Consider the following 21,161-nt stretch of genomic DNA (forward strand, 5'->3'; position numbering starts at 1 on the left):
GACCCCACCAATGATGACGTTTTAGAGGTCAGAAGTACTTTGCAGCGCTACTTAGTGCAGAAAACACGAAACAGTGGTTCCTGCTCGTGCTGCACTAGAGATGCCTGTTTAGGAAAAACAAGCAAGGTTAGATTTGAGGGTCCATAGATGAAGAAGGTGGTTCATACCTTGTTTTTTGGTTCATGGTTTGGCCTAAGTCCTTATTTAGACATATCTAAACATTAGCTTCAGTGAGAAAGACGACAAAAAAGAAGTTTTGAAAAGCATTATCCGGGTAACACTGAACTGAAGAGTTAGTATCACTTAACCAACACGGGAAATGCCCAAACAGAAATCATGGCCTCATGTTTCTGGAAATGGAAACCTTTTGTGTAGCCTGTGCAGCCACAGCTCAGGCAAATCCTTCCTCCCTCAGGCCAGTCCTGAGAAATCCCTTCGGTGCGAAGCTGAGACACCTCTTCAGTATGGAAAAGACTGTCCATGGCAGACAGTACTGTTAAAATGTCCTCTCTGACTAGAGTAGCACGTGGAGAGACAGACCAGAAATAACTAACAATACCGAGCCACCCCTCATAGCCCCACGTTTCCCATCCTGCTGCTCGTCTCTTGTTTTCTCTTTAAAAATATTACCTGAGACTTTGTTATCTCTAGAGCAGTGAATCGTGTGATGGCAAATTAATACCAGAGGAACAATAAGTCCATTTAACAAAACACAGCAAAAGGAGCTGCAGCTGGCAAGGTGTTAGGAGCCCTCCTTAACATTTGAGGAAATATACAGCAAAACCTATATATAAATGAACAACATGGCCACATAAGGCTACATGGCTGCGAAAAGTTACCCACACAGACGTAGGAATTGGATGGCACCATTCCTGTGACAGAAGATGGTTTGTCTTGCTGAAACATCAACTCATTTTGTAGGGAGTATGTGAGTCTTACACGTATGAACAAAAAGGGGAATGGCTTCAGGTCTGAGAAAAGGAGCATTGGCTGAAATTGGAGGGTGGATTGCATTTCTGAGGCTGTTCTAAGGTCACAACCCTGGTCAGACAAACGACCCACTGTCCTGTTCCGAGCCGTTATGGAGGTGCACTCTGCCTGTCACTTCCTTCAAGATTTTGCCCAAATCGTGCTTCCCTATAACCTCTTCAGACAGTTCCCCACCCGTGATCCTTAGGGTTCTGTCTCCACTAGGAGACGGAGGAGTGGGGTTATCCCTCTTCCACCCGTGGGACAGACAACATGATCCCCTAATAGATAAAAAGCCACGATATCAGAGACTGGGTGCCTGAATCACCACTGCCTTCTAACTTGTAGCTTCAATTTTGTTCTCTTAGTCAGAAATCACCTTTTATTGTTAAGCCCCCGAAATCAGGTGTTTATTTAACAATGTAGTAAATACCTTTTTTTTTTTTAACCAAAGAAGTGAGAGACCTGTACTCTGAAAGCTGTTAAGACATCGAAGAAAGAAACTGAAGAAGATACAAATAAAGGAAAAGATATACATTGCTCATGGGATTGGAAGGATTAATATTGCTAAAATCTCCCCACTACCTAAAGCAATACAGATTCAATACAATCGCTATTGAAATACCAATGGAATTATTCTCAGAATTATAACTAATTCTAAAATTAGCATAGAACCACAAAAGACCCTGAATAGACAAAAAAAGGTCCTGAGAAAGAAAAATTGGAAGGTGTCATGTGCCCTGATATCAAACTATACTACAAAGCATAATAATCAAACAGTACTGTCCTGGCATAGAAAGAGTTGTACAGCTCAATGGAATAGAGAGCCCAGAAACCAATATTCACTTACATAGTCAATTAATCTATGACAAGGGAGGCAAAGATAGACAATGGGGTGAAGATAGTCTGTTCAGTAAGTGGTGTTGGGAAAGCTGGACAGATACATACAAAACAAATGAAATCGGACCACTTCCTTACTCCATATACAAAAACAAAATGGGTTAAAGGCTTAAATGTTAGATCTGAGACCATAAAACTCCTAGAAGAAAACTTAGACCGTAAACTCTTTGATATCACACTTAGCAACGTCTTTCTGGTGTCTCTCCCAGAGCAAGGGAAACAAAAGACAAAATATACAAATGGGACTACATTAAACTAAAAAGTTTTACACACTAAAGGAAACCATCAACAAAACAAAAAGACGACCTACTGAATGGGAGAATATGTTTGCAAATGATACATCCGATAAGGGGTTAATATTCAAAATACATAAAGAACTCATGCAACTTAATACCCCAAAAAAATCTGATTGAAAAATGGGCAGAGGACCTGAATAGACATTTCTCCGAAGAGGACATACAGATGGTCAATAGACATATGAAAAGATGCTCAAAGTCACTAATCATCAGAGAAACGCAAATTAAAACCACAATGAGATACCACCTCACACCTGTCAGAATGGCTGTCATCAATAAATCAACAAATAACAAGTGTTGGTGAGGATGTGGAGAAAAGGGAACCCTTGTGCACTGTTGGTGGGAAAGCAAATTGGTGCAGCCACTATGGAAAACAGTATGGACGTTCCTCAAAAATAAAAATAGAGCTGCCATAATATTCAGTAATTCCACTTCTGGGTATTTATCCAAAGAAAACAAAAACTCTAATTTGAAAAGATATATGCACCCCCATGTTCATTGCAGCATTACTAGTAAAAGCCAAGATATGAAGCAACCTAGGTATTCATCAATAGATGAATGGATAAAGAAGTGAGATGTGTGAATGAAAACATACACACACACACACACACACACACACACACACACACACACACACAGGAATATTATTCAGCAATAAAAAAGAATGAAATCTTACCATTTGTAACAACTTGAATGGACCTGGAGGGTATATGCTGTATGAAATAAGTCAGAGCAAGATAAATACCACATGATCTCACTTATATGTGGAATCTAAAAAAACAAATGAATAAAATGGAGACAGACCCATAGATACAGAGAACAAGCTGATGCCAAATGGGAGGGTTGAGGGCGGGGAATGAAGGAATGAGGAAGGAACTCTTCTTGCCTTTCATACATTTATCAATTCTGTCTCTTCTCAGTTTACTCCACCCTGAGTAGACGACACATTTCTAGGGTGTAGGGACAGTGTCGTCTACCTTCACGTATTATCACATCATACCAAGGGGTTTTTACACAAGTCCAGTCAAATACAGGTACTTAATTCCTTACACAGAATATAAAGGGAACGAGTTTTTCAAAGGCTGTATTTTTCAAAGGTGGGCTGCGTACCACTTGCAAACAAAAGCATTAGAAGGGTTACATTAGAAAAAAGGGAGCTAGGCCTTCGGCTCAGAACCTTTGGCAAGCAATACGATCCAGCTAGAATTTAATAACTTGTTTTCATTGTATTTATTTTATTACCTCCAATTAAGGACAAGTACTGCTAACTTTCCATTTATGGCAGTAAAATAAATTTATATACATGTAATAATGAATGTACTTAAAGAAAAAGAGTAAATAAAATTTCGGTTGGTACTCAGATGCGGTAAAAATCATGAAAGTGATAAATGGCTGACTAGCATTTAAGCACCTTTGCTCAAAATGCAGCGTTGAAAGAAACTAAGATTTTCAGGTCTCTGCCTGTTTGGGCACCGACTAATTTGAACTCTACATTAGAACAATAGCGTGCCCTGTCTGTGCAGGCTGCCCTTATTACCAGAGGGAACTGCTCCAACTCCAAATTAAAACGTTATCAGTGATCAGAGACAAAAATCCAGGTATCAGAATCTTTCACCATCCAATGATAGCTCACTCCTGGCTTCTTAAAGGATTAGTGACACCTCAGTATCGGTGTACATTTGGCCCGTGGAGAACTAGGCAAGGTTACTTTGAAAATCCAGGACTAAGGATCTTACGAATACAGAGGGAAACTGCAAGGAGACGGAAGAACAGTTCTAATCGAGTAAAGCGATCTTGGTTTCAAATCCCGCAGAGAAAATATGCCTCTCATTTCTTCTTCGAGAGGGGGCTAGTGGTAACCAGACGTGTTATCGGCCATCCTCTCGGCTCTCCACTGGGAAGGAGGACCAGGAAATGGGGAGCCTGTTCGCCTCTCATTAGGACCCATATCCTACCCACGGTGGAACAGAGAGAGTTGGGCAGAGGCAAACCTCTTGGTTCGCGCTTTAATTCTGTACTTTTCTCTCAGAGCCTGTCAGCTTCAGTCTGAGAGATTAAGCACCGCGTCAAGGTATTGGCTCTTCCTGACTACAGAATACAGCTATGTTATTTAGCCGCAAGTGAACCCCACACCCTAAGAACAGGCCCACATTGTAATAAAACTGGGACGCACTAGCTCCAGTGTGCTTCACCACAGCGCCTGAGCAAAACTGGGTTTTCATAAATATTCCAAAAGTTCTTTGTCAGGGAGAACATACAACAATGAATTATTGAACACCTTATCAGTTTAAAGATTTCATTTAGGGTAGCTTGGTTCTTAATTTGTAGCCTTACTGTGAATGGTTTAACTCTGCCACGGCCTCATCAAAAGTCTAGGTAATTTATTTTCACGTCCCATATTCTCTTAAGCTACTTAGAACGGTCATGTCAGAGGCTAAGACAGAACCCAACCAATTAAAATACGGGTGACACTACTATCGACATACTACTTCTCTGGTGCTACTGTCAAGACTAATGCTGACAGATTCAAGAAGTGTTTTAACACAGGGAGACAGTCTCTTTCCACGGAGTCTGTCTTTGGGGACTTTATGGGAGGAGAAAGATGGTGGGATTTCAAGAAAATAACAGTAACGACAGCAAAACAACAATATTGAAAACAATGTGGTAGAGACCGCCAGTGCCTACCCAATCCTCATTCTCCCTTCCTCCTTCATAAAGAGAATTTTGATTGTGCTGGGGCATTAGAGGGTGCAGCTGCCAATACACGTGGGGTGAGAAGAAGACTGTGACTAATTTCTGACCCATGTCCTTTAAGCAGAAGTTGTTGGGCAGGGCTTACAGGAAAGCTCGCTAAAAGCAGGCACCCTTGGCTGGTCGTATTCTTTTGCCCTTGGCCCTTCGGGTCTTTCTGCCTGGAATGAGCACATGATACCGGAGACAGAACTAAGGCAATCACAAGGGGAAGGCCAAGATTATCGCAGAGATCTCCGATCGGAATTCCTGAGCTGCGGAGCCAAAGCCTGTCACGGCTACCTCCTCACGTCTTGTTTCACAATAAGAAAACCTCTCGTCTGTTCTATTTTTGGCGTCTCTATTCCTAGCAGCCAAATTCTTAAAGGCTATAAATAACTGTAATTACCATGACAGTAATGGTGACAACCAGAGCACTATTCTAAATGCTCTGTGTTCCCGATCTCACTCAGTACCCACAATCCTCGGTGATCTATGATTTTTATCTCTACGATAATGGAGGAGAGTGAGGTTTAGGTCCCACACCTCCCTGAGAAGCACACTTAGGAAGTGGGTCCTGACATCTCATTCTGACGGTGTGTGTGGTGCTTTCCACCCTCCCTGCTGAGTGAAGTAAAACTGCACGGAGCTTGGTGGGGGTTCTGGGGTCCCGTGTGCTATTCTCCACCACTCTCCTCCTCTGTGCTAAACACACGTCTCCCATTTAGGCATATTGGATAACGATCCCTGAAACGTCTTTGTCCTGTGCTCTGTCGGAGGACACTTGGGCTGTTTCTATGTCTTGGCCAGCGTAAATAATGCTGCATATACATAATGGGAATATCATTACGGATAAGTGTTTTCAAATTTTCGGGTAGAGACTCAGAAGAGGGATTGCTGGGTCATGTGGTAGCACTATTCTGATTTGTTTAAGGAACCGCCATACTGTTTTCCATAATGGCTGCACCAGTTGACATTCCCACCAGAAGTATGCAAGGATAAAGAAGATGTGGTACATACATACGATGGAATACTACTCAGCCATATAAAAAGATGAAACATTGTCATTTTCGAAAACATAGATGGGTCTTGAGAGCATAATGTTAAGTGAAATAAGTCAGATGGAAAAGGAAAAGAACAGTATGATTTCGGTTCTATGTGGGATATCAAAAAAGCAACGAACAAACAAAAGAACAAACTCGTAGACACTGACAACAGAATGGTGGTTACCAGAGAGGAAAGGGGTGGGGGTAGGATGAAGAGGGGAAAGGAGTCAAATACATGAAGGAGACTGGACTTCATGTTGTAAAGATATACATCTGAAACTTACATAATATTGTTATCAACCAATGTCACCCCAATACCTTAAATTTAAAAAAAACAAAACAGATTTCTAAAACCTACAGGATTAATGTTTGACAAGTGAAATCAGATCACACAGTCCAGAAAGAAAACCTTCCCTGTGTGAGAATCTGGATCTGCGTCCTGCTTCTGTCCACTGCCTTGTATGTCATCAGCCGGGGCACTTCAGCGGGACCTCGTCCTCACGCTCTGAGAGTCTGGAATGAGAGCTCCCTTCATCGATTTACTCAGCCTGCATGCTTTCAGATGAAATCCTTGCCAAGGGAGCTCAAGAGTGCCAGCTCCAGTGGTTTTCTTTTTCTATCACTCCCCTAACAGGTGGAAATATCTGTACCTGCAGCAGGATACACTTGGGATGAGAAAAAAAACAACAGAACCCAAGACAAACCACTCGAAGCTGCCTGTGATATTTCCTAAGGGGGTTTTTCAGAGGCCCCTTCCAAGCATGAAATGGCCTTTCCAATCACAGCTGCTCTTTAAATCAACCATAACACAGCAGTACATTTGAGGGAAATTTGGGGGTGCTGGCTATCAACAGTTAGGTCAACTGAAGACTAACTGAATAGTTTGGAAAATCAGAATCACAGAAATTAAGAACTGCAAGACAGAGACCTAAGAGAGTGTTATACAATGCCGCCAATTACATTGCTTTCTCTTTTTTATGTATTTTCCATTTCCTAAAGATGAGTAACAGCAGAAAATGCTGATGTTGAACATTTCTAGTTCAGAGACCCATCTGGGCCGTGTAAAACGAGACAGGCTTATGGCACACTCAGTTTGGGAGAGGAGGCACCGGTTTTCTAAGTATTCTACTTTGTTCTTCCTCTAATCCACTCGCTATACAATCTCCAGTTTCCTTATGTCACTTCTTACTTAGCAAACAAGACACAACCCATCGTAACCTGGACCTCGTCTGCTATTCCAAATTCCACCATAACCACTTCTACCAATTCCACCACGATCACGTATACCCTTCACATTTTGAACTCTAGCCCCTCTAATTTCAAACCATTACTGGAATATTCCACCTTCAGTTGTTTTTCTGGGTCTCTAGACATATAATTCCTTCTTCCCAGAATGTTCTTCCTGGGCCTTCTTCCTCCCATCCTCAGCATCTCTATGCTAAACCACCAACCAACCAACAAACAGAAAACAAAGAAAAACTCTGTGGAGCTTTAAAAACTCATAAATGGCCAGACTAATCATTTAATCAGGGCAGTAAATATTTCAGGCAGTGTGGGCGTGGGCCATACATCTACTCAATCTGCTGATGTAGCTACAGATAGTCAGAGACATTATGTAAATGAACAGACGTGGCTGTGTTCTAATAAACCTTTATTTACAAGAGCAGGGAGTGGGCCAGATTTGGCTAGCGGGCCACGGTTTACTGACCCCTCAACATGCTGTGTGTAAACAGCACACATCTCTCTAGCTGGTAACACACATTTCCCATGAGGATATTAATGAACAGCAAAATCACATTGATCATACACAAGAGAAGATATTTTTTCAGAAGCCGTTTCTGCCATGTGGGATGTCTTCATACTTCTTGCCAAAAAAGTCTAATTAAAATAGTTTTGAAACACATGACAGCTGATTTTTCAGGGTAAGGACTATTGATCATACTTGAGTAAATGATATAACGTACATTTATATCATTTAACAGTTCTTGGTACTTAACAAATGGTACTTAAATATCATACTAATTGAACCCAAATGGAATACAAATTCACCTTATTATTGGTGAATTGTGCAAGGTGCTTTGTTTTGCTTTGATGTGGCTTCCTCCCTCTGTCTCTCCTTTCCTTCCTTCCTTGTTTCCTTCCTCCCTCCCTCCCTCCCTCCCTCCCTCCCTCCCTCCCTCCCTCCCTCCCTCCCTCCCTTCCAGAATTGTATGACTTAGAAAAAGCCAAAAACTCACTCTAACTTTAGTCACTACACAAAACCATATTAATTATAGCTTAGAGAGAGTAAGGACATAGAGCCTGGTCCTAGTGAAACTGATGCATTATTATGTTTCTTTACTGATACTCAAGGCTTTGCGATTCTCATCACAGCAGCAATCTAAGGAAAAGGTCTTACTTGTCTCCAGGGACCTTGTTTCCTACAAAGATTAAATATACTACATTTGTATAAGTTCTGTTCACTTACATAACTTAAATATTATTTTCTGAAAAACACTCATTTTTTGGAAAAAGCGCTAAAGTGCTTTAAAACTATTTGTCCATTTAATTCTGTATTGATAAATCCCTCAATGTTTAATATGCAGCTAATGCCTTTTTCCCCATTTCTCTTCTTTAGCAAACTCTGTGCAGTAGCTCAGTCACGCCATCCACTGTTTATGGCCTTGGGCAGTCCCCTCTACGTGGAATATGGCCGGCCTGGGATTCCCGTTAACCAGGAAGATGTGATGGAAGGGACCTTGTGCCGGTTCTTGGCCAGAGCCTTTAGATGACCTGGCAGCTTCTGCTCTCCGCAGTCCTAAGCAGCCATGTGAAGGGTCTCCCTGCTGGAGAGACCACACTGTGGACAAGGAGAAGCTCTGAGGCCACATGAGAGAGAGAGAAGTCCAGCTGTCCCAGCTACGGCCTCTTGCCGTCACACATGACAGCGAGTCACCTTGGACATCCAGCCCAGGGGAACTCCCCGGTGACTGCAGGCTGAACCAGCATCCCACGGAATGGATGGGCCACCCAGCTGAGCCCGGGGAACCACAGAGCTGGGAGAGGTAAAATGATTATTTTTTTAAACCACTAAGTCTTGAGGTAGTTTACTATGCAGCAATAGATAATGAAAACACTTTGAAATGATTAAAAAGAATAAAAATGATTTCTTTTCTGGGAATCAATGCAGTGGATATTTTCACTAACCCACCTGGGGTTAGTGAAAAGAGAAACAAAAATGTTTTGCTGAAGAAAAGCTTACTGACCCAGCTTTGACTTGGCAAGAGGAACGCAAAGTGAAAAACTAGATCTGCAGAATGGGGTGATTTGGGGGTTGCCTGTAATAAGGCATCAACCAGAGGGAAAAAACCAGGTGCTATGGAAACATCACTGGCATTGGAGTCAGACGCAGAGCTGGGTCTGAACCTCAGCAATTTTATGTACGTGCTATGGTGTCTTGGGCAAATCACTGAATAGCTCCAAAGCTCAGCTTCCTCTGCTCCCAAATGAGAATTCTGGCGGTTCTCAAGGCTTCAATCAGATACATGTATGTAAAATGCCTAACACCAGGTTTGGGCTCTAGTAGGCACTCAATAAATCTCATTCCATTGCCCTGCAGAGTTTCCAGGAGCAGAACTGGGCTGAGCTGAAGGCCTGAGCCTTGGGGCCTCTGATGTCAGACTGCCTTCCTCCTGCGACAGCTTCTCTGATCATCACAGGATAATGAGCGATTCCCAACACCTTCCAAGGAGGTCATCAGGGTGTGAAGAACGGAGTTCTGCCACTGACCACCAAGTACTGTGATGTCTATCTCGGGCTCCTCTTATGCGCTGAGTTGTGTCCCCCCAAATTCATACGTATCCTGAGTGCCTCAGGATATCACTGTATCTGGACAAAGTGCTTTAAACAGGTGATGAAGTTAAAAGCAGGGTCTTTAGGGTGGATCCTAGTCCAGTATCACTGGTAGCCTTTCAAAAAGAGGAGACTAGGAAACAGGAGGCCATGCGGGGACACAGGGAGAAGACGGCTGTCTGCACACCCAGGAGAGAGGCCTCAGAAGCCAAAGCTGCAGACACCTGGATGGCTGGCGTCCAGCCTCCAGAGCTCTGAGGAAATGGCCATTGTTTAAGCCACCCAGTCTGTAGTGGTACTTTGTTATGGCAGCCCTAGCAAACTAATACAGCTACTCTGGAAAAAAAAAAAAATTAAGGTAAATGAGACAAGCGAATACATTGTAGGTTGTAAAGGGAGTAGAAAGGAAATATTGTACTCATCACTTAACAAAGGAAAGAGGTGGAAGAAAAGCAAAGAAGACTGGCCTTGGCACGTGGTGAGCTCGGGCTGTGACGGCCATTTGGGACCCCCTTAAGTCCCAGTCTGTGCTTGGTAGGTAAATGGGTCACCTAAGGAGATGTAACATCAAAAAGAAATATCACTGCTATACCGAATGCAGAAAGAGATAAAAGTCTGTCACTTGGGACCCTCTTTCTTTTGGAAAGTTTTAAAACATCTCCCAGTACAAGTAAAAAGGGAAAACGCTTTGCTATTTTAAGCCTCTTCTTCCATTCTTGTAAATGACATCTGTAATGTCAACATTCAGTGAGAGCTATTCAGAATTTGGCACTTTTAGTTCCTGTGAGAATGCCAATTCCACCGAGTAAAGCAGATATTAGCGTTACATTTAACATAAAGCACAAATATTGCATAGGAGTGGGTTCGGGATGAAAATGTCACTTGTCTATAAAGTTAAATACCACCTTCTTGAATCATTTGTCATCGCATCATGGAAAATTTTCCAACCTTCTCCAACAAGAGTGTTAGATCTTGGTAACAGAAATGCATAAATGGCCTGCTTCCACAGTGAGTCAGAATGACTACAATACTCTGGATAAAAGCTTCCCTTATTTATATTGTTGGTTGAAGCCACCATTTACTGGACCATTCATGTTGGTAACCACTTGGCATCCTTCCGATTTGCCTTCTGTGTTGCTGACACACATAAGACAGGTACTGAGTAGAATCAGTGGGATACTAAATGGGGACCCCAAGTCTTAAAGGTCGACAAAACGAGGATTCATCAAATAGGCAGACACCTTGATTGTATTAAAAAAAATAGGGCTTATTCCTATGAACACATGATCTGGGCACCAAGGCAAGACCTCACTGAATCTCTGACCTGGGAATTAGTAAAGAACCTCTTTTTGTGAACGGGGGACATCATACCAAAACTTTAAATTATGGGAGACAGAGAGAATGGAGATTTCTAATGAACAAAACCAAGCCATAAAAACCCACAAGTTTAATGTAAACTTTTTTTCACTTCCTTTGAAAATGGAAGTCTTTCAGATTATGTAGAAACCTAACCTCTGGTTTAAAAGTTAGCATGAAATGTAACCAAAGGTTTGAGGACGCTGAAGCTGAGATTAAAGAAAAAAGTACTCTTTCCATTTAGTGCTGGTGGCTGTTACAGTCATGAAATATTGGGGGAAGAGCTACCGATCCACGTTGTTTGGTAATTTTAACTAACCTACTGTTTCTCTATTTGTGAGTTTAGTTAGCGTTGGAGGGAATGTTTTGAGCCCTTCAATGACACTGTAAAACTCCACCATGTTTCTAATTTGGAAATTAACACTCAAAATAGTAAGTCAAAAACATTGATCTCTACTGGCACAGTTATTCCCTATTGCTTTTGTCTAGATTTATTGATTTAAATGTGAAGCAACATTTTTAAGTTGGGGCAACCTCAATCTAATCTTTGAATATATTAGGAAAAAAAATGCCCCAGAGGCCAGCATGACAATTACTGGATGGCTAAAATAGCATGTACTTGAATGAAGAAAAATAATATGTATTCAACTCAGTGGAATGTAAATCAATCATAAAATCTCTAACTGTAAAGTACTTATCACTTGATTTACTATCAGTCCCAAAGAACGAGTGACAATCCCTATATGTCACTTTGAATAGACAAAAATATTTTTGCTTCATTTCCTTTAGTTTATAAATCTATTATTTATATCTTTCTTTAAAAATTGTATCCTTATTTGGATGACACTGGAAGGCATGGGCTTAAAATGAAAATTTCTTAACCTTAGGTTTAAAGTATTGTTGCCAGAAATTATAATGGCGGTCTAATGTCCAGTGATATTTTCTGGTACAGCTATTAACTAATGAAACTAATTTCTATAATCTATTACCATTATTGTGCTATTAAACATCACCGAGGGCTTAGTATTGAGACATTACAGGAACTTGTCAGTCAGATGTGGTACGTAGAGAAATTTAACTTATAAAGAATATGTTTGTTTTCATTTAATTCCTAATCTGTAGATCGCGCTTCGTCAGTCTAGTGGTAGTTATTGGAAGCAAGGCGGGTCTGCTGAAAGCAGCCAGGTTCCTGAGGGCTTGATGTCCTCTCGGCGAAATGCCATGCAAATCCCATGAAAAGAGCCGTGTGTCTGTGAAAACATTCACTTTTCCTGTTAAAAGCAGACTCATCATTTCTACTGCACTTCCCACAGTTGTTAGCAATCAGATAACACTGTTTTTGATAAATGAGAAACTTGGAGGACAGGGACAAGACGAAGGCCATCTTCCCCCTGTGCGTGCTGGTAAGTAAGTCGGGGAGAGAAGTGTTGGCAGTGGCTGGACTCGGTCTGCCAGTGTCTTCTCATCAGCTTCATGGCTGTGGGAGGCAGGCAGGTATGTCAGCGATTGTGGCCGGCTGCCTGACCTCTGGAGCACAATTATAGTAATGTGGTGGGAAATCATTGGCCTATGGCATCCCCACCCTTCCATTGATTTGCCCTGTATTAAACCCCCTTCCTGTTGAAACACCTAGAGTGGTTTCTATTTTCTGTAAGGTAGTCTGCTGATTCAGTCCTTTATATAGATTGTCTCATTTAATGCTTACTGTGAAGTATCATTATTTCTATTCTGCAAGAGGGGAAAATGCATCTGGGAAAGGTAATTCTTCCCAAATCACAAAGGTGGTGGGTGGAGCAGGTGGGGATTTGAACTCAGATCCTCTGACTCCAGAGCCTGTGCTCTGCCTCACGTGTTAGACTTTAGTTAAAACTAAGGGAAGCCCATTTGGCACAGTAAGATGCAAATCCAACTTTAAATGTTTGATTTACCTTTGAACTCAAGTTCAAATCAAGTTAGTAAAAGCTCAGCTAATTTCAATTTCTCTTACTACTTATCACTTCTGTATGCTTACAGACTTTGGACCGACTCGGAATTGGAATGCTGGTCTTGCGATATTTTCAGCTTAGTCAGAATAAAATAAGATGTCTTGTTTCCCTGAGCACTCACTTCTCAGAAGTATCCAAGCTCCAGCTTCAGGTCTTAGTGAATAGATGTTTGATATTTTAGAGCAACACATTTTTACCAGTCATTGAAAAACAATAAAATGCACTTCTGTTCACAACAAAAGGAAAGAAAAAGAAGCACTGGCAATCCTGATAATTATAATAATAACCGATGACCTGATTTCCCAGGATATAAAGACAGTATGTATATTGGAAAACCCCAGCTTTACTGGTTAGGAGACTCATGTTCTATAGACCGAGCCATGCGATCGAAGTGGGAAAACAAGGGGGTTAGATATGAAACAGATTTCCTCCAAACCTAGAGTCCTGAAATATCCGTGCAGAAAGAAAGGGTCAGAAGGGGTCTTCTCAGTTTTCATCACAGCAGGGCACACTCAGAAACCGCTAACTCTTGTGTGACACACTGAAGCCACAACGGGAGGCAGTTCCCATGCAAGTAACTGCCCCAGATCTCAGAGCATCCATTTCTCAGCTGGTTTGTGGAGAAGGCTGAGCTTAGCGAACCCCAAGTTCAGCCTCATCAGTTTCCACATGAAGAAACTACAGCAAATCTATAATAACCCATACATTACATTGCATGGCATCTATGTGGTTTCAGTTGTTACACTTACATATTATTTGATCTTTCTTCCCCAACTTACCCTGCTCTTTAGTCTACTTCCTACAGAGCAGCCAAGGAGGTCTCTTAAGTAACACAGACCTGGTCATGCCAGTACCCATCCCTCCACCAACAGCCTCTCGCTGATCTTCGGGTAAAGATGCATATTCGTTATCATATGAAAACAGCCCACTAGGCCCCGCCTGGCCCATCCTCAGTCTCCCCTGGGTCATCTCGCTCTTCTTCCCACGGCACTTTCCGTCCCTTCTTTCCTTTCCTAAGACACACCAAGCACTTTTCTGCATCAGAGCTTTCAAGTCTGGGGTCTCTTTTTCCTTGCTTCCCCAGTGGACAATTTCTTCAGGTGTCAGTTCCAGTGTCATTTTCTCCAGGAAACCTGCACTAATCCCTCTTCTCTGGCGGGTTCCTCTATTACATCTCACCCTGTCTTTGACTATACAGCATGGATGGCGGTTTGCACTTGCTCGTTTTGTCATTATCCGATTAATGTCTTCTTTCCTCATCACACTCTGAGCTCTGACAAGGACAGGGGACCATAACTTAGTCACTGCTGTCTCCGCAGGGACTGCCCCGGCGTCACAGGCCAATGAGAGTAACTGTAACCAAGATCTGACACTCTTGTTGGAGGAGGCTGGACATTTTCCCATGATGCCAAGACAAACGATTCAGAAGATGACTCAATTAAATGTTTGTTCAATGAACGAATTCATGGTTTTATTTGGGCTATATTGAGTAAGTCCCCACTTAACGTCCTCGATAGGTTGGGTGACTAAGCAATGTGACCCTACAACGAAACCAATCTTACCACAGGCTGATTGATATAAACAAGAGTTAGGTTTCATTATAACATCTCATCACTGTTATGATGAAACAATTTGAATAAAACAGCATTATTCTAGGACCTGCTGTATATAGATAGGCATTTTCCTGGCAACTATAATCTTTGAACTGACATAATTCTGTACACCAAATACCTTCTCTTATGAAATTGGATATGGATATGGCAATGCTTTACTTCATTCTAAATAATAAACAGTATGGTCATTCACTTAAAACCTTTCAGTGCAAATATTCTGGACAATTTTTGGATCATGGAACACTCTGAGATCTAATAAAAACTTTGGATGCTTTTCCCAAGAAAATGAATATAGTCACAACATTTTGCAAACACCAAGCACTGCTCAGGCAGTTAGTCCGTGGACTAACTCTATGAATAAATTCCACGCTCCTAAATATGGTATAAAGCAATCATTTCACCTGATCCTTAGCTACCTTTCTAAGCTCACCTGCCATTCTCCGATATTACTTTAAACTCTAATATGTCAAATTCTGTGTGGTTTCCCAGCATACACACCATTTCCTTTGCCGGAAAGCCATTCCCATCTTTTCCTTTCTTTCTTTTTTTTTAACCTATCCTCCGACACTCGGAGAAGAGCCCGTATCTTCCAGGACCCTCACCTGACGCCCGTGCTGGGAAGTGGGTACCTCGTAGGGGCTCCCATGACACCAGCCTCCTAGCATTTACTTTTGATGCCAAAATGATCTATTTAGACTACAATCCTTCCTAGAGAACGTGAAATCTTTTGCATGTAGGGACCACGTTGCAGTCCCTCCTGTGTTTGGAACAGCGAATGGCACAGACAGACCTTCACCAAATGTGTATTAACCTGAACCACAGAAGGACCAAAATTAGTAGAAGAACTAAGAGAACCCGTCAGTGATATCCCTCAAATAAGAAGAAGAGCGGGAACACTAGTAAATCAACTGAATATCTGCAATGCAGAATTGTCAACAAAGGCTATTAACACAGAAGGCATGTAACAAAGTTATTTTACCCTAAAAAAAAAAAAAAAAATTCTAGGGGCGGCCGGTTAGCTCAGTTGGTTAGAGTGCGGTGCTCTTAACAACAAGGTTGCCAGTTCAATCCCCACATGGGCCACTGTGAGCTGCGCACCCCCCCACAACTAGATTGAAGCAACTACTTGACTTAGAGCTGATGGGTCCTAGAAAAACACACTTAAAAATAAATTTTTTTAAAAAGTTAAAAAAAAGTTCCCATCTAGCCTAAGGAATCAAAGCCAGTATGGGTGTCTACTACAGAAAATATTCATGTGACCAATGGAACAATGGATTCCTTGTGAAGCCAGTTTGAAGGCGACACTCAGAAAATGTACCATTATGATGCCCTATGGAGAGGTTGGATACCATACTGTGTGCCTCTACTGTACAGTGTTTTACAATTCTCATTGCCCAGAGTTTAGCTCTCAGATGGTGACTGTACCGTAACCACAAAGTTAACGTGTAACAAGCAAAGAGGAGAACTTTGCACAGAAAGTTACATACACTGATATTCCAGGCAAAGACATTATTTGTGCTGTTTTAAACCTGCAGTTGTTACTTATTTACCCAGCAGATGAAGCTATTTGCGATTCCATAGTTGGTGCCAAAGGGGACCAGTAGTTATCAGTAGAAGGATTGCCACTCATTACACAACAGACTGTAAGCATAATGCATATGGACTCTTACCATGTGATTGGGAAGTGCCCACTGGGGTGGCCAGCTCATGCATTTCTGTTTTACTGACTCTGGAACTCCTCTGTTATGCCAGAGTTATTTGCTGTTATATGGTACAGTGTAGGGTGGGGTGAGGGTGGGGTGGAGGCAGGGGACAGAAGCATTAACAGAAGCTTCCACAGAAGAACAGTATTTAACCCCCTCGGCCCCGCTGAGAATCCACCCCCCAGTCCCCCTCAAACCACTGTGGTCATGGGAGAGACCACAGACGGAGAAGACTGCATGGAATGACAGGGGCAGTGAGGACAGACTGAAAACCACCCAATGAGGCTGTGCTCACAACAAAGATGGAAGCCATCACACATGTTGATCTGAACTGAAAAACAGAAAAAATTGAATGATGTAGGAAAACATGTTTTTTTTTTAAAACCCTTAGAAACAAAAACAGTACCCAGCACAGTGGTAGGCACACAGTGCATAATATAAGTGATGTGAGCTCAACACGGTGAAATATGGGAGCGTGGTCGCAACTGGGAGAAACAGGAAGTGGAGAGATACAGTATTTAATATTCACTGGGAGGAAAAAACCCAATGCTGCACATTTGTCTCAAATAATAAATGAAGTTGTGGTTTTTCAAAGAATCAGCCGTAATTTTCCCAGGCCAACTTCCTAGCCTGTGTTGAAACTATGACACAGAAATGTGGGTACTGTATTGATTCGGGGGCACCAACATGGGCATTCTGTATAAAGTAAACAAAAATGAATGTGTGTATCAAGAATGACATAGGAAGTCACCCAGGGTACAGCCAAAAACCCTGCTGATAAGGGAGTGGCCTGCTCACTGAGAGACTTGTGAGGAAAAATTTTCTACGTCTCATCTAAAACTGAGGGGGCACATTCAGGAATACAAATAGAAGTTAAAAGTAAGTAAAGTCAATATCTAACCATCCTAATTATTTTCGAGGGAGGCCAAGATTTCTGGCTCAATGTTCTGTAGTATTTTCCCCAAGCTTAATTTTTCTGCTCTCACCATCCTATCGCGAACGCTGGATAAATAATACTCGTTACGTTTCTGACCATCCCAGACAGGCTACGGTCAGGTGAGAACGTGAAAATCCAGTCTCCATTCTGCTCTGTCATTTTGGGAGCGGGTCTGCGCTCCAATCACTCATGTGCAAACGGCCCACGATACGTGCTTCCTTGAGAAGTACACACATTAACGCACACACAATGCCTGACACGTAGGAAGTACCCCTAAAGCTAGTTACTATTGCCTCCATATACACACATAAAAATACGAGATTAATACGCAGATCACATGAAGGAATTAATACAGATCAGTTTCGCAGCATAGCTGACTTTTTAAACTTAGTCACCAACGTGTATCCAGTTCCTAACTATAGGAAGTGAACATGTGTCCAATATAAGGTTAGTAATAGTGCCTACAGTAGTTTGCATTTCATCTGTCCTTGCATCAGGAAAAGAATGCGTGGAGTTTGCTGTGGATAAGACACTTGCAAGATGTTGTCCAGCTGGTACCTTTACAGTTCAAGGTGTGTTCAGGTTAAGAACAGGAAATAGCTGCCGTTATCACAATTATCTCACAGAAAACTGCTTACACAAAATTAGCTGCAAGTGGAGGGATGAGGACTAAGTCCTTTCAGGTTTCTTTGAAAGCTTTACGTAGCCTGCAAAATCGTCTCAGTGCATTTGTTCTGAAAACAGAGGGCCTAGTATTTTTCCATCTGTTAGACACGCTTCTGTTTTCTCTGTTGTTAAAACAGCAATGTCCATAACTGTCTAATGGGCAAAGAACAGAGGTGGGTTTAGCAACTTTTACTCTGAAAGCAAAGTAGGAGCAGCAGCAGTATTTTATGAATGAAAGAGGGTGAATTCGATTAGGTCAGCGAAGGCTCCTTTCCATGTCCTCTGTAAGGGCTTTTAATTAGTCACCTGAGAGTTACTTATTAACTCAGATTGTGCTTAGTCACTGGCTTAAAAATGAGGCCGTGTGCAGACCAAAGATAAGAGTTCAGGGTCAAACAGCAGAGAGCAAAGGACAAGCTTCCCCCAAACGCTTTCAGAGTCAGGGAAATGAAGGGCCCCGGCCAGCTTGGTAGGTAGTAGTGTGAACGCACTATCAGATATGCTAGGGGGTCATAAATCTCTCAGGTTAAAAAGGGCACTTTGTCCCTTAAGTGAGATCAGGCTCAAAGCCAGGTACCCCCATCTGTGCTGGGAACTCGTTAGGAACTAAGGAATCTAAAACTGGAAGGGGGCCCAGCCCTCCAGGGGTTCTTCTGCTGCTAAGGTTTGAGAACCACGTCTGGGAAACAGGCAGGGAAGATGGGAAAGTGCTGAGACAAAAACGCCTGGAGAGTCTTAAATGACCCGCACGGTCAGCTTTAGTCCCATGATTCTTCATCTATTTATTTTACATGGATTTGCCATTGTTGTTAATGAACCAATCTTTCCATAAGGCATTTAGATTAATTTTCCAGAGTTTCCAGTGAACGCTTTTGTGTCTATGTGAAGTGGGATAAATCGTATTCAACGCAGGCCTTAAGTCATTAGGCTGGTTGCTTTGCAGACTGAGCAGAGCCCCAATCTAAAGAAAGCTGGGGCCGGCGCTGTACTTGAGTAACTGAAAGACCTACGGACGTGTGAATGCCCTTCGTGGCAAGGGGCTTCAGTCATTACAATGAGTGCATGGATCTTACAGTATCAGTGTGGACAGGAATTACACAGTATTGTGACGATTTGGGATAAATTATCCCAGCATTGTGTTAATAGAGATCCATGACTGTCCTGAATAAAAAATTAAAACTCCTATCTATGCAAAATAAGTGAAATATTAGAGATGTACTGATAACTGATCTAGTGTGAGGGGTATCTGGGGTACGAATAATCTGGCAGGGACACACGCTCGCGTATGACAGGATATTGAGGGGACGTGAAGTTGCTCCTTACAGATTGCTTTACCTGGGAAAATAACCAATTCTGGTGAAATATTAACTGGACCATAAAGAATTACAATTTGATAGCCTATGGCTTCTTCTATTTTCAGCACGTTTTCAAGGTTAATGTAGAGACTTCTGAAATATGCTTGAGAAGGAAGAAAAACCTGTGCAGACCATCCGCTTCCCCCCGACACACGTATTTCTGGGTTCACCTGCCTCCACAGTCAGCAAGAAGATGCGATGGCCAGTAAGTGGAGGGACCCGTGGGACGTGGCGCTTCAAAGTGGGGCTCACCCTCCTTGGGGTGTGACGTTCCAGTCACGTGAAAAGACAAAGGGGGATGGGCTGCACCATCCCCATCAGTGACACCCCCCACCCCATGCATTTATTCATGGACACCGTGCGCCAGGCAGGAGCCAGGAATCCAAAAGTCTGAGAGGTCTAGGCCCTGCGGCACTCACAGCCTGCGGGGAGGAAAGATGGCTTGGCCCCTGCCCCCCTGGGACCCACATGCGCAGGCTACACTGTGGGTGCACCTTGGGTGAAGAACCCAAGGGCTGTGTCCAGCTGCAACTGGCCTGGGCCTCTGTCCTTCCCTAACCTCGGCACGCATCAGTGCTCACCGTACACACACGCACAGCCCAGGTCCCTAGGGGCTCCCCGGGAGGGCGCAAGGGCAGCCAACACATTGAGTGTTCCCCCAAGAAACCCAGGTCATCAGCCAGGTCATGGCTAACTCCTCCCTGAGAGGCCAAAGCCCCTGGCCCCCCCCCCCCCCCATTCAGAGATGGGGACTCCCTTCCTGGCTGCCGAATCCACTGAGAGACCTACAGCTGCCTTCACACTTCACAGCTTGTTGCTGTTTCCAATCCTCAGTGACGCCTCAAAGCAAAACAATGCCTTTGCCAGACCACCCACAGGGTTCGGTGCCCTCAGAAGCAGAACTGCGACCAACGTTTTCCAAACACTCTGAAGGGCAGTGGTTTCCAAATGCTGGTTTAAGTATTAGTTACATCAGGCTCGCCTGCAACATTAAAAAAGAGAGAGAGATACAGGCGGCTCATCCCTGACCTCGGTACATAACCAGTGTTCACTGACAGAGCTCCAGGCTCACGCAATTTGCACAACTCCGAGGTGATTTCGATGCACGCCAGGTGCTGGGAACCGCTGTTCTGGGGCAGTGGTTCTCAGACTTTCAGGTCAGCGAACCCACCTGGAGGCTCGGGTCTAGGGTGAGGCCCAAGTTCTCAGGTGATGAAGGTGCTGCTGGTCAGGGGAGGACGCTAGAGAAGCAGCGCACAAGGAACGGCAGGGGCCAGTGCGGCTGGAAATCTGGTCCCCACCTAGATACGCCGCCACCCTGGGCACCTGGGGCCGGTACTGTGCTCGCTTCCCGGGGCTCATCCTCCCTTTCTTCCTCCCAACAGAAATACGATTTGTTGGAGGGAGCAATGTTCTCAACGAACAGAACTACATTTTCCAGCCCCCCTTGAAGAAGTGGGGGAGCCATGGGACTAAGTTCCAGCAAATACATTGGAAGCAGAAGGGTTGAGCTTCGGGCTTCTGGAAAAGCCTCGGAAAGTGCTGACTGAGCCGGCACGGCATTCTCCACCTTTGTCCACCTGCTCTTCCCCCTCTCCACGCCTGGAGCACAGCTGTGACAACCACAGCTCCGCCCAGCGCCCTGGGACCAGGAGGCCAAAAACCCGCGCTGACAGCATCTGAGAAGAACAAGAAGGTGGCCCCGGGTGGCTGGTGCTCTTGTAAAGCTGCCGCCCCAGGCCCGGGCTCCTGCCTCACACCTCCAGTTATGGGC

At 43.4% G+C, this 21,161-nt stretch overlaps 1 protein-coding gene across 1 annotated transcript in view; it reads right to left on the reverse strand.

Moving 5' to 3' along the window:
• NME7 (NME/NM23 family member 7) overlaps positions 1-21,161 on the reverse strand; it is a 107,613-nt gene that overhangs the window by 373 nt on the left and 86,079 nt on the right. The gene's annotated exons all lie outside the window — the stretch shown is intronic.

Source organism: Rhinolophus sinicus, chromosome 11 (assembly GCF_057876585.1).
Source record: "Rhinolophus sinicus isolate RSI-liver-muscle chromosome 11, RSI-T2T, whole genome shotgun sequence".
Classification (NCBI taxonomy): Eukaryota; Metazoa; Chordata; class Mammalia; order Chiroptera; family Rhinolophidae; genus Rhinolophus; species Rhinolophus sinicus.